Genomic DNA, 14,415 nt, shown 5'->3' with positions numbered 1-14,415 from the left:
ACTTGTTCTGTATTCAGACCTTATTTCGGGTGAGATAATGGGATCATTTATTAACGTTTCAATTAGTCGCAACATGCGCCGATGCTGTACTCCCGACGAGAAAATGCGCATCACAATTTAATGATTTCCATTTTTTTGAAATCATGCATGGCAGAGCAGGCCTACTACAATTGAGATTACGAGTCCATGTCATCAAAAAAATAACTCAAATTGCAACATGTCTCTACTTGTGTGGGAAAGAGGGATTCATGTGAAAGCCAGGGTTCTATTTCCCTCAGGCAGCAGGACACAAACGGTTCCCTCACCTGTGTCGTGGACAGGAATGTGAGGCAGACAGGTGGCAAGCTGAAAGAGCCATTGTTACAGGAACGAGAGAGAGATCTGAGATCAAACCACCGGACACATCAAAGGCTCTGGAAGATGGTGTCTTTATCAAACATAATCCAGAATATTGTAGCGAACAGGAAGCGAACTCGGGACTCTGGCATGAAAGTCCAACACCCTACACCAATAGGGTTCACCCACTTGGTGGGAATTGTAATGTGGCTCATATAGCGAGGATCGCTATAGAGAGCAGAGAGAGAGAAAGCCTTTGATAATGAAACCCTTTCTCTGTTGGCCTGACTGTACAAGCGTTAGTAATTATACAAAACGGGTTCAATTTAGTTTTCACTAATCTACAAAAGTAAATACCCTGACCATATTAATAATAACCAAATAAGTAGTGAGATAAGCCTACATCTGAATACCAATTTATGTTAACGATACATTATGCCTTTACAAAACACTTTACATTTTCTTTAGGGTGCTTATCTAACTCTGAACATGTCTGTTTTAATGAGAGGACAGCTGTTTCTGTCCCCTGTCTCATCCACAAGATGGACGTCTGATCTCCTGTTTTAATGAGAGGACAGCTGTTTCTGTCCCCTGTCTCATCCACAAGATGGACGTCTGATCTCCTGTTTTAATGAGAGGACAGATGGACGTCTGATCTCCTGTTTTAATGAGAGGACAGCTGTTTCTGTCCCCTGTCTCATCCACAAGATGGACGTCTGATCTCCTGTTTTAATAAGAGGACATATTATTCTGTCCCCTGTCTCATCCACAAGATGGACGTCTGATCTCCTGTTTTAATGAGAGGACAGCTGTTTCTGTCGCCTGTCTCGTCCACAGTTGAAAAGCTTTGCTGTGTTAAACTGGGTGTCCCACTGACACCATGGAGACCGAGGAGGATGTTAAGGGGTTCCTAAGGGTTCACCAGAGACCCCGAGCAGGGGCCCTGACTGAGTGATGACGGTGGATATGAAGCCATTAGAAGGCGCATCTATCTTATAGACACTTCACTAGCTTTGAAGCCAAGCTGATACCAGGGTTAGGCTCTATTACAATCGGGGGAGGGAATTCAGGAAGATATTTCAATTTAAAATTCAGAAGTTGATAAACTTTCTTAAAGAAGTCATTGAAAATCAATGCCCTTTTTTTAAAATTATTGAATTTTTATTTGTGTTTACTTCCTGAATTGACCATTTTAATTGAGTCCAACCCTTGTTGATACAATGGTGAAATTGTGCCTGTCTGAATCCACAGCAGCACAGGGTCCATTTAAATCAGATTCCCTCTTATAGATAAAGCTTGGATCCTATTTAGTAGTATTGTGCCACATTGGCTTCAGGAGGTTTTTAGCAGTGTGGCGCGTCTTCACTGCTATGAAAGGATGTCCCCTTAATGCTAGAAAAAAACCTGTAGGCTATTCCATTTCATTAGAACTGGTCTCTTGTGACAGGGGTTTATTATGGATCCCCATTAGTTCCTGCCAAGGCAGCAGCTACTCTTCCTGGGGTTTATTATGGAACCCCATTAGTTCCTGCCGAGGCAGCGGCTACTCTTCCTGGGGTTTATTATGGATCCCCATTAGTTCCTGCCGAGGCAGCAGCTACTCTTCCTGGGGTTTATTATGGATCCCCATTAGTTCCTGCCGAGGCAGCAGCTACTCTTCCTGGGGTTTATTATGGATCCCCATTAGTTCCTGCCAAGGCAGCAGCTACTCTTCCTGTGGTTTATTATGGATCCCCATTAGTTCCTGCCAAGGCAGCGGCTACTCTTCCTGGGGTTTATTATGGATCCCCATTAGTTCCTGCCGAGGCAGCAGCTACTCTTCCTGGGGTTTATTATGGATCCCCATTAGTTCCTGCCGAGGCAGCAGCTACTCTTCCTGGGGTTTATTATGGATCCCCATTAGTTCCTGCCGAGGCAGCAGCTACTCTTCGTGGGGTTTATTATGGATCCCCATTAGTTCCTGCCGAGGCAGCAGCTACTCTTCCTGGGGTTTATTATGGATCCCCATTAGTTCCTGCTAAGGCAGCAGCTACTCTTCCTGGGTTCCAGCAAAAGAAGATGGGTTACCCGGCGCGGGTGGCATGTCTTGTGGGGTATGTTGGGTGTCTGAGCTGTGTGCCAGTAGTTCAAACAGACAGCTCAGTGATAACCTCTTTGTAGCATCTGACCACACGACTGAACAGTAGTCCAGCTGCAACAAAAATAGGACCTGTTGGACCTGCCTTGTTGATAGTGCTGTAGAGATTACTGCTGTAGGTTACTGTTGAGATTACTGCTGTAGGTTACTGTTGAGATTACTGTTGTAGGTTACTGTAGAGATTTTTGTTGTAGGTTACTGTGGAGATTACTGTTGTAGGTTACTGTAGAGATTACTGCTGTAGGTTACTATTGAGATTACTGCTGTAGGTTACTGTTGAGATTACTGCTGTAGGTTACTGTTGAGATTACTGCTGTAGGTTACTGTTGAGATTACTGCTGTAGGTTACTGTTGAGATTACTGTTGTTGGTTACTGTAGAGATTACTGCTGTAGGTTACTGTTGAGATTACTGCTGTATGTTACTGTTGAAATTACTGCTGTAGGTTACTGTTGAGATTACTGCTGTAGGTTACTGTTGACATTACTGCTGTAGGTTACTGTTGAGATTACTATTGTAGGTTACTGTAGAGATTACTGTTGTAGGTTACTGTAGAGATTTTTGTTGTAGGGTACTGTGGAGATTACTGTTTTAGGTTACTGTAGAGATTACTGCTGTAGGTTACTGTTGAGATTACTGCTGTAGGTTACTGTTGAGATTACTGCTGTAGGTTACTGTTGAGATTACTGCTGTAGGTTACTGTTGAGATTACTGCTGTAGGTTACTGTTGAGATTACTGTTGTTGGTTACTGTAGAGATTACTGCTGTAGTTTACTGTTGAGATTACTGCTGTATGTTACTGTTGAAATTACTGCTGTAGTTTACTGTTGAGATTACTGCTGTAGGTTAGTGTTGACATTACTGCTGTAGGTTCTGTTGACATTACTGTTGTATGTTACTGTTGAGATTACTGCTGTAGGTTACTGTTGAGATTACTCTTGTATGTTACTGTTGACATTACTGCTGTAGGTTCTGTTGACATTACTGTTGTAGGTTAATGTTGAGATTACTGCTGTAGGTTACTGTTGACATTACTGCTGTAGGTTCTGTTGACATTACTGTTGTAGGTTACTGTTGAGATTACTGCTGTAGGTTACTGTTGAGATTACTGCTGTAGGTTACTATTGAGATTACTGCTGTAGGTTCTGTTGACATTACTGCTGTAGGTTACTGTTGACATTACTGCTGTAGGTTCTGTTGACATTACTGTTGTAGGTTACTGTTGAGATTACTGCAGTAGGTTACTGTTGAGATTACTGCTGTAGGTTCTGTTGAGATTACTCTTGTAGGTTACTGTTGAGGTTACTGCTGTAGGTTACTGCTGTAGGTTACTGTTGAGATTACTGCTGTAGGTTACTGTTGAGATTACTGTTGTAGGTTACTGTTGAGATTACTGTAGAGATTACTGCTGTAGGTTACTGTTGAGATTACTGCTGTAGGTTACTGTTGAGATTACTGTTGTAGGTTACTGTTGAGATTACTGTTGTAGGTTACTGTAGAGATTTGTGTTGTAGGTTACTGTGGAGATTACTGTTGTAGGTTACTGTTGAGATTACTGCTGTAGGTTACTGTTGAGGTTACTGCTGTAGGTTACTGTTGAGATTACTGTTGTAGGTTACTGTTGAGATTACTGTATAGATTACTGCTGTAGGTTACTGTTGAGATTACTGCTGTAGGTTACTGTTGAGATTACTGCTGTAGGTTACTGTTGAGATTACTGTTGTAGGTTACTGTTGAGATTACTGCTGTAGGTTACTGTTGAGATTACTGTTGTAGGTTACTGTTGAGATTACTGTATAGATTACTGCTGTAGGTTACTGTTGAAATTACTGCTGTAGGTTACTGTTGAGATTACTGCTGTAGGTTACTGCTGTAGGTTACTGTTGAGATTACTGCTGTAGGTTACTGTTGAGGTTACTGCTGTAGGCTACTGCTGTAGATTACTGCTGTAGGTTACTGTTGATATTACTGCTGTAGGTTACTGTTGAGATTACTGCTGTAGGTTACTGCTGTAGATTACTGTATAGATTACTGCTGTAGGTTACTGTATAGATTACTGCTTTAGGTTACTGTTGAGGTTACTGCTGTAGGTTACTGTAGAGATTACTGCTGTAGGTTACTGCTGTAGATTACTGTATAGATTACTGCTGTAGGTTACTGTAGAGATTACTGCTGTAGGTTACTGTAGAGATTACTGCTGTAGGTTACTGTAGAGATTACTGCTGTAGGTTACTGTAGAGATTACTGCTGTAGGTTACTGTAGAGATTACTGCTGTAGATTACTGTATAGATTACTGCTGTAGGTTACTGTTGAGATTACTGCTGTAGGTTACTGTTGAGGTTACTGCTGTAGGTTACTGTTGAGATTACTGCTGTAGATTACTGTATATATTACTGCTGTAGGTTACTGTTGAGATTACTGCTGTAGGTTACTGTTGAGGTTACTGCTGTAGGTTACTGCTGTAGGTTACTGTAGAGATTACTGCTGTAGATTACTGTATAGATTACTGCTGTAGGTTACTGTTGAGATTACTGCTGTAGGTTACTGCTGTAGGTTACTGTTGAGATTACTGCTGTAGATTACTGTATAGATTACTGCTGTAGGTTACTGTTGAGATTACTGCTGTAGGTTACTGTTGAGGTTACTGCTGTAGGTTACTGCTATAGGTTACTGTAGAGATTACTGCTGTAGGTTACTGTTGAGGTTACTGCTGTAGGTTACTGTTGAGGTTACTGCTGTAGGTTACTGTTGAGATTACTGCTGTAGGTTACTGTAGATATTACTGCTGTAGGTTACTGTTGAGGTTACTGCTGTAGGTTACTGTATAGATTACTGCTGTAGGTTACTGTTGAGGTTACTGCTGTAGGTTACTGCTGTAGGTTACTGCTGTAGGTTACTGTAGAGATTACTTTTATACAAAAGTCTCAAAGTATCTGAAATGTATATTGTTGTCATGATGTTCTTCCTGTAACCTAAAATATTTCTGATTCCACTAGCAGGGGTTTGTTAGCGTTCCAGATATATAATATGCCATTTAGCAGACACTTTTATCCAGAGACTTGCGTACATGTGGTCCTGGAAATGAAACCCACTACCCTGGTATTGCAAGAGCCATGCTCTACCAACTGGGTTACAGAGGACCACAGATGGCTGGATATGTAGGCTAAAACATAACGTTCATGTTTGGATTGTTAAAAAAGGATTTGTAGAGGATCAGTGATCCAATCACCTCTATTTTGTCAAGGATCAGATATCCAATCACCTCTATTTTGTCAAGGATCAATAATCCAATCAGCTTAATTTTTGTCGAGGATCAGTGATCCAGTCACCTCAATTTTGTCAAGGATCAGTAATCCAATCACTTCTATTTTGTCAAGGATCAGTAATCCAATCACTTCTATTTTGTCAAGGATCAGTGATCCAATCACTTCTATTTTGTCAAGGATCAGTGATCCAATCACTTCTATTTTGTCAAGGATCAGTGATCCAGTCACCTCAATTTTGTCAAGGATCAGTAATCCAATCACTTCTATTTTGTCAAGGATCAGTAAACCAATCACTTCTATTTTGTCAAGGATCAGTGATCCAATCACCTCTATTTTGTCAAGGATCAGTAATCCAATCACTTCTATTTTGTCAAGGATCAGTAATCCAATCACTTCTATTTTGTCAAGGATCAGTGATCCAATCACTTCTATTTTGTCAAGGATCAGTGATCCAATCACTTCTATTTTGTGAAGGATCAGTGATCCAATCACTTCTATTTTGTCAAGGATCAGTGATCCAATCACTTCTATTTTGTCAAGGATCAGTGATCCAATCACCTCTATTTTGTCAAGGATCAGTAATCCAATCACTTCTATTTTGTCAAGGATCAGTAATCCAATCACTTCTATTTTGTGAAGGATCAGTGATCCAATCACTTCTATTTTGTCAAGGATCAGTAATCCAATCACTTCTATTTTGTCAAGGATCATGTCTGTTTCTGGTGCTATATTTCAAAGGACCTGTTGGAGTTAGTAGTAAGTAGTAACTACACACACACACACACACACACAGCGGACACACACACACACACACACACACACCTGATAGCTGTCTGGCGTGATCAGGCCGGCATCCCTCTGATGTCATTCCAAGGCTTCATTCTTTGTTCAGCGACCTCTTTATTTGTCAGGCCTGTCTTTTCTTTGTTCAGGAGCTTATTTGGCCCCCTAGTCCAGACACTGGTGGCATCCCAAATGGCATCCTACTCCATATAGACTGCACTATTATTTACCAGAGCACTATGGGCCCTGTAGGGACTAGGGTGCCATGTGGGATACAGCCTCTGTTTTCTCAGGAGTGTTAGTACTTAGTAGGAGTGTTTTTCTTTTCAGTCTTTGACTGTAATCCTGTAATGAGTGAACCCCTGACGCGGAGATTGGGTTGCAAAACCAACCAGCATAGTCTCAACACACACACACACACACACACACACACACACACACACACACACACACACACACACACACACACACACACACACACACACACACACACACACACACACACACACACACACACACACACACACACACACGAGGTAGCTGACCTCTAAGTGTTACAATAGCTCCAGTATCCAACCGTAGGTCTCTCCTTCTGACACTGGTTCAGAAACAAACACACTGTTCTACATATTCCATTCAACCTTTTCTGTCGCACCACGGCTGCGTTCGTTAGGCACCAAATGGAAGAACATGAACTGAAACAGGGAGGCACTAACTGGACATTATTCCAATAAGAATATAACATCTGACTGTTCATTAAGAACTGATTTTCATTTTCTGTTGCAAGGCATTTGGATTTTTCTGTTGCCTAGTTACACACGACCTATGACCTATAACAGCGTTGCTTTGTTGGCTCCTCCCCAAAATAAATGCTCTTGTCTTTTCTTTTGGTAAACAGTTTCAGAACTATTCAACCTTGGGTAAATACTTTGTTGAGGGAAATATTCCCTTCAGAACTATTCAACCGAGGGTATAGTTTGTTGAGGGAAATATTCCCTTCAGAACTATTCAACCGAGGGTATAGTTTGTTGAGGGAAATATGTTGTTGTCTCACCTCTTAAGATTAATCCATTGATTCAGAGGTATTCAACGGGAGGTGCTGTAGGGAGTCAGTCAAAAAATACATAAATAATGTAAAGTGGAATAAAATGTATTTAAATGTTTTAATGAATATCACAAGCAACAACAGAATAAACACATTTTTTCATGACATACCTTTCGTAGAAAATAGGGGAATATCTTCCTTCTAATGATTTATCCACTCCTAATTGGAGCCAATTACACTCACTGGAGTAGCCTGAAGACCCGACTGTCAAGCCCTGACTTTAGAGAGCCTTTTATTCTCTAATTTGGTTAGGTCGGGGTGTGACTAGGGTGGGTAAATCTAGTTTTTGTATTTCTATGTTGGCCTGGTATGATTCCCAATCAGAGGCAGCTGTCTATCGTCTGATTGGGGATCATATGTAGGCAGCCTTTTCCCACTGGGTTTTTTGTGGGATCTTGATTTTGGTTAGTTGCCATAGTTTCACGTTTCGTTTGTGCTTTATTGTTTTTTTTGTGCCGGTTCGGTGAATAAATATGTTGAACCACGCTGCACTTTGGTCCGACAATCCAACAACGACATTCGTGACACCGACGTTGGACTCAATTTCAGGCATAAATGAGCATTTGGATCAGGTTTCTCTACAAGCCAGAATGTAAATGATTAAATTATATTTAAATGTACTTTGCTGGTTGTCCGTGTGGTTGGTCCTTTTGGTGGTAGGAATGGAAGCAAATATATACACAGGAAAGTAGAATTACGTCAATTTTTCAAACTTCTGGTGCTGCTTTCAGATTTCTACCACTCGAAGCACAGAACAATGTAAACGAGTGTGCATTTATTTTCATTTTGTCGGTTTCATGTGATTATAGATCTGAACTCACAAACAGCGCTTTGAAAAGTTGAAGGAATTATACTTTCCTGTGGATATAGTGAAGTCATAGCGTCTATAAACAGTATATATTTTTTAAATCATGACACGTGATGGAAACAGGAAGTGTTGGTACATTTTTATAAATGTCAACAGGCAACTTTTTGTGTTGGTAAGATGAAGTATGTGTCAATTTGTGATGGAAACGATTTCTTGCGGAATTGTTGATATTCGTATTGTGGGACATCTTGATGATGATGTAAAGATGTACGCTGAGAGTCGGGAAGCAAGTTCAGGGAGGGAGTGTTTTAATAAATAAACGCAACGTAATGCAAAACAAGAAACACGAACAACACACACAACTGAAACAGAAACAGAAACACAGGGGAATGAACCAAAGGAACAGGATGTAGGGAAGGTAATCAGGGAAGTGATGGTGTCCATGTAAGTCTGATGACGAGCAGGTGCGCGTAACGATGGTGACAGGTGAGCGCCGTAACGAGCAGCCTGGTGACCTAGAGGCCGGAGAGGGAACACACATGACAGTACCCCTTCCCAGACGAGCGGCTCCAGCCGCAGGACGCTGACCAAAATGACGATCCTGGGGATCAGGAGCAGACCGGACACCTGTGCAGAGGCGAGGGAATCCTGTCAATCCGACTGAGACACAGGAGAATGGCAACCTAGAGCACCGGAGAAAGCATACCTGACGGTACCCCCTCTCAAGCATGTTCAGCTCCAGCCGCAGGACGCCAACCCAAGAGACGATCCCGGGGATCAGGAGCGGAACGGTCACACCTGCTGATGCGTGGGAACCTGTCGCCGGCAAGGATGCTGGAACCTGACAGACTGGCTGAGGCAGGGGAGCCAGGCGATCCGACTGAGGCACGAGAGCCTGACGAGCCAGTGGACACAGGGGAGCCTGGCGATCCGACTGAGACACGAGAGCCTGACGAGCCAGTGGACACAGGGGAGCCAGGCGATCCAAAGAAGGCATGAAAGCCTGACGTGCTGGCTGAGGCAGGGGAGCCTGGTCATCCAACTGAGGCAGGGGAGCCTGGTCATCCACCTGATGCATGAGAGCCTGACGAGCGGTAGAGGTAGTGGAGACTGGCAATCTGGCTGAGGCATGAAAGCCTGTAGCGGCTCTCAGACCCAACGTCATTCCACCTGACACACAAAAAACACCACTCTCTGATGCTTCCCTTAGGTGAGGCGTTATTCTGTAACGATGTGCGCAGGGAGTTCAGGGAGTGAATATATTAATAAATAAAGGTAACATAAATGTTAATTCATCAGGGAAGTGGTGGAGTCCAGGTGAGTCTGGTGATGCGCAGGTGCACGTAACGATGGTGACAGGTGTGCGCCATAACGAGCAGCCTGGTGACGAAGAGGGAGCCGAAGAGGAAGCCGAAGAGGGAGCCGAAGAGGGAGCACACATGACAGACGTGCACCACTTCATAACACCTTTAATCGTCAGTCTGATAGACATACACCGCTGGTGGGAAAATGTGCAGATTTTGTGTCGATCAAAAGTCCAGAGGCAACAGTCCCTTCCATACCTCAAAGGTAGAGGCAACACCCCCCTCCCCCTCCAAGTCCAGAGGCAACATACCCCTCCACCTACAAGTCCGGAGGCAACATACCCTTCCATACCTCAAAGGTAGAGGCAACACCCCCCTCCCCCTCCAAGTCCAGAGGCAACATACCCCTCCACCTACAAGTCCGGAGACAACATCCCCCTCCACCTCCGAGGTAGAGGGAACATCCCCCTCCGAGGTAGAGGGAACATCCCCCTCCAAGGTAGAGGAAACCTCCTCCTCCAAGGTAGAGGAAACATCCCCCTCCACCTCCAAGGTAGAGGAAACATCCCCCTCCACCTCCAAGGTAGAGGAAACATCCCCCTCCACCTCCAAGGTAGAGGAAACCTCCACCTCCACCTCCAAGGTAGAGGAAACCTCCACCTCCACCTCCAAGGTAGAGGAAACATCCACCTCCAAGGTAGAAGGAACATCCCCCTCCCCCTCCAAGGTAGAGGAAACCTCCTCCTCCAAGATAGAGGAAACATCCCCCTCCACCTCCAAGGTAGAGGAAACATCCTCCTCCAAGGTAGAGGAAACCTCCTCCTCCAAGGTAGAGGAAACATCCTCCTCCACCTCCAAGGTAGAGCAAACATCTCCCTCCAAGGTAGAGGAAACATCCCCCTCCAAGGTAGAAGAAACATCCCCCTCCACCTCCAAGGTAGAGGAAACATCCCCCTCCACCTCCAAGGTAGAGGAAACATCCCACTCCACCTCCAAGGTAGAGGAAACATCCCCCTCCACCTCCAAGGTAGAGGAAACCTCCTCCTCCAAGGTAGAGGAAACATCCCCCTCCATCTCCAAGGTAGAGGAAACATCCTCCTCCAAGGTGGAGGAAACATCCCCCTCCACCTCCAAGGTAGAGGAAACATCCCCCTCCAAGCTAGAGGAAACATCCCCCTCCAATGTAGAGGAAACATCCCCCTCCAAGGTAGAGGAAACATCCCCCTCCACCTCCAAGGTAGAGGAAACATCCCCCTCCTCCTCCAATGTACAGGAAACATCCTCCTCCACCTCCAAGGTAGAGGAAACATCCTCCTCCAAGGTAGAGGAAACATCCTCCTCCACCTCCAAGGTAGAGGAAACCTCCTCCTCCAAGGTAGAGGAAACATCCCCCTCCACCTCCAAGGTAGAGGAAACATCCCCCTCCAAGGTAGAGGAAACATCCTCCTCCAAGGTGGAGGAAACATCCCCCTCCACCTCCTAGGTAGAGGAAACATCCCCCTCCAATGTAGAGGAAACATCCCCCTCCAAGCTAGAGGAAACATCCCCCTCCACCTCCAAGGTAGAGGAAACATCCCCTTCCTCCTCCAAGGTAGAGGAAACATCCTCCTCCACCTCCAAGGTAGAGGAAACATCCTCCTCCAAGGTAGAGGAAACATCCCCCTCCACCTCCAAGGTAGAGGAAACCTCCTCCTCCAAGGTAGAGGAAACATCTCCCTCCATCTCCAAGGTAGAGGAAACATCCCCCTCCAAGGTAGAGGAAACCTCCTCCTCCCAGGTAGAGGAAACCTCCTCCTCCAAGGTAGAGGAAACCTCCTCCTCCAAGGTAGAGGTAACATCCCCCTCCACCTCCAAGCTAGAGGAAACATCCCCCTCCACCTCCAAGGTAGAGGAAACATCCTCCTCCAAGGTAGAGGAAACCTCCTCCTCCAAGGTAGAGGAAACATCCTCCTCCACCTCCAAGGTAGAGCAAACATCCCCCTCCAAGTTAGAGGAAACATCCTCCTCCAATTTAGAGGAAACATCCCCCTCCACCTCCAAGGTAGAGGAATCATCCCCCTCCACCTCCAAGGTAGAGGAAACATCCCCCTCCACCTCCAAGGTAGAGGTAACATCCCCCTCCACCTCCAAGGTAGAGGAAACATCCCCCTCCACCTCCAAGGTAGAGGAAACATCCTCCTCCAAGGTAGAGGAAACATCCCCCTCCACCTCCAAGGTAGAGGAAACCTCCTCCTCCAAGGTAGAGGAAACATCCCCCTCCATCTCCAAGGTAGAGGAAACATCCTCCTCCAAGGTGGAGGAAACATCCCCCTCCACCTCCAAGGTAGAGGAAACATCCCCCTCCAAGCTGGAGGAAACATCCCCCTCCAATGTAGAGGAAACATCCTCCTCCAAGGTAGAGGAAACATCCTCCTCCACCTCCAAGGTAGAGGAAACATCCCCCTCCACCTACAAGTCCGGAGACAACATCCCCCTCCACCTCCGAGGTAGAGGGAACATCCCCCTCCGAGGTAGAGGGAACATCCCCCTCCAGGTAGAGGAAACCTCCTCCTCCAAGGTAGAGGAAACATCCCCCTCCACCTCCAAGGTAGAGGAAACATCCCCCTCCACCTCCAAGGTAGAGGAAACATCCCCCTCCACCTCCAAGGTAGAGGAAACCTCCACCTCCACCTCCAAGGTAGAGGAAACCTCCACCTCCACCTCCAAGGTAGAGGAAACATCCACCTCCAAGGTAGAAGGAACATCCCCCTCCCCCTCCAAGGTAGAGGAAACCTCCTCCTCCAAGATAGAGGAAACATCCCCCTCCACCTCCAAGGTAGAGGAAACATCCTCCTCCAAGGTAGAGGAAACCTCCTCCTCCAAGGTAGAGGAAACATCCTCCTCCACCTCCAAGGTAGAGCAAACATCTCCCTCCAAGGTAGAGGAAACATCCCCCTCCAAGGTAGAAGAAACATCCCCCTCCACCTCCAAGGTAGAGGAAACATCCCCCTCCACCTCCAAGGTAGAGGAAACATCCCACTCCACCTCCAAGGTAGAGGAAACATCCCCCTCCACCTCCAAGGTAGAGGAAACCTCCTCCTCCAAGGTAGAGGAAACATCCCCCTCCATCTCCAAGGTAGAGGAAACATCCTCCTCCAAGGTGGAGGAAACATCCCCCTCCACCTCCAAGGTAGAGGAAACATCCCCCTCCAAGCTAGAGGAAACATCCCCCTCCAATGTAGAGGAAACATCCCCCTCCAAGGTAGAGGAAACATCCCCCTCCACCTCCAAGCTAGAGGAAACATCCCCCTCCACCTCCAAGGTAGAGGAAACATCCCCCTCCTCCTCCAATGTACAGGAAACATCCTCCTCCACCTCCAAGGTAGAGGAAACATCCTCCTCCAAGGTAGAGGAAACATCCTCCTCCACCTCCAAGGTAGAGGAAACCTCCTCCTCCAAGGTAGAGGAAACATCCCCCTCCACCTCCAAGGTAGAGGAAACATCCCCCTCCAAGGTAGAGGAAACATCCTCCTCCAAGGTGGAGGAAACATCCCCCTCCACCTCCTAGGTAGAGGAAACATCCCCCTCCAATGTAGAGGAAACATCCCCCTCCAAGCTAGAGGAAACATCCCCCTCCACCTCCAAGGTAGAGGAAACATCCCCTTCCTCCTCCAAGGTAGAGGAAACATCCTCCTCCACCTCCAAGGTAGAGGAAACATCCTCCTCCAAGGTAGAGGAAACATCCCCCTCCACCTCCAAGGTAGAGGAAACCTCCTCCTCCAAGGTAGAGGAAACATCTCCCTCCATCTCCAAGGTAGAGGAAACATCCCCCTCCAAGGTAGAGGAAACCTCCTCCTCCCAGGTAGAGGAAACCTCCTCCTCCAAGGTAGAGGAAACCTCCTCCTCCAAGGTAGAGGTAACATCCCCCTCCACCTCCAAGCTAGAGGAAACATCCCCCTCCACCTCCAAGGTAGAGGAAACATCCTCCTCCAAGGTAGAGGAAACCTCCTCCTCCAAGGTAGAGGAAACATCCTCCTCCACCTCCAAGGTAGAGCAAACATCCCCCTCCAAGTTAGAGGAAACATCCTCCTCCAATTTAGAGGAAACATCCCCCTCCACCTCCAAGGTAGAGGAATCATCCCCCTCCACCTCCAAGGTAGAGGAAACATCCCCCTCCACCTCCAAGGTAGAGGTAACATCCCCCTCCACCTCCAAGGTAGAGGAAACATCCCCCTCCACCTCCAAGGTAGAGGAAACATCCTCCTCCAAGGTAGAGGAAACATCCCCCTCCACCTCCAAGGTAGAGGAAACCTCCTCCTCCAAGGTAGAGGAAACATCCCCCTCCATCTCCAAGGTAGAGGAAACATCCTCCTCCAAGGTGGAGGAAACATCCCCCTCCACCTCCAAGGTAGAGGAAACATCCCCCTCCAAGCTGGAGGAAACATCCCCCTCCAATGTAGAGGAAACATCCTCCTCCAAGGTAGAGGAAACATCCTCCTCCACCTCCAAGGTAGAGGAAACATCCCCCTCCACCTCCAAGGTAGAGGAAACATCCCCCTCCACCTCCAAGGTAGAGGAAACATCCTCCTCCACCTCCAAGGTAGAGGAAACATCCCCCTCCACCTCCAAGTTAGAGGAAACATCCTCCTCCACCTCCAAGGTAGAGGAAACCTCCTCCTCCAAGGTAGAGGAAACAT

General features: G+C 46.3%; 1 protein-coding gene across 1 annotated transcript in view; it reads left to right on the top strand.

Annotated features, from left to right (window-relative positions):
* Positions 1-14,415, top strand: part of stra6 (signaling receptor and transporter of retinol STRA6) — a 117,639-nt gene that overhangs the window by 748 nt on the left and 102,476 nt on the right. The gene's annotated exons all lie outside the window — the stretch shown is intronic.

The sequence above is a fragment of the Oncorhynchus mykiss genome, chromosome 4 (genome assembly GCF_057628025.1).
Source record: "Oncorhynchus mykiss isolate SJ-2025 chromosome 4, ASM5762802v1, whole genome shotgun sequence".
NCBI classification, from domain to species: Eukaryota; Metazoa; Chordata; class Actinopteri; order Salmoniformes; family Salmonidae; genus Oncorhynchus; species Oncorhynchus mykiss.
This window is presented reverse-complemented; position numbering and strand designations above follow the sequence as displayed.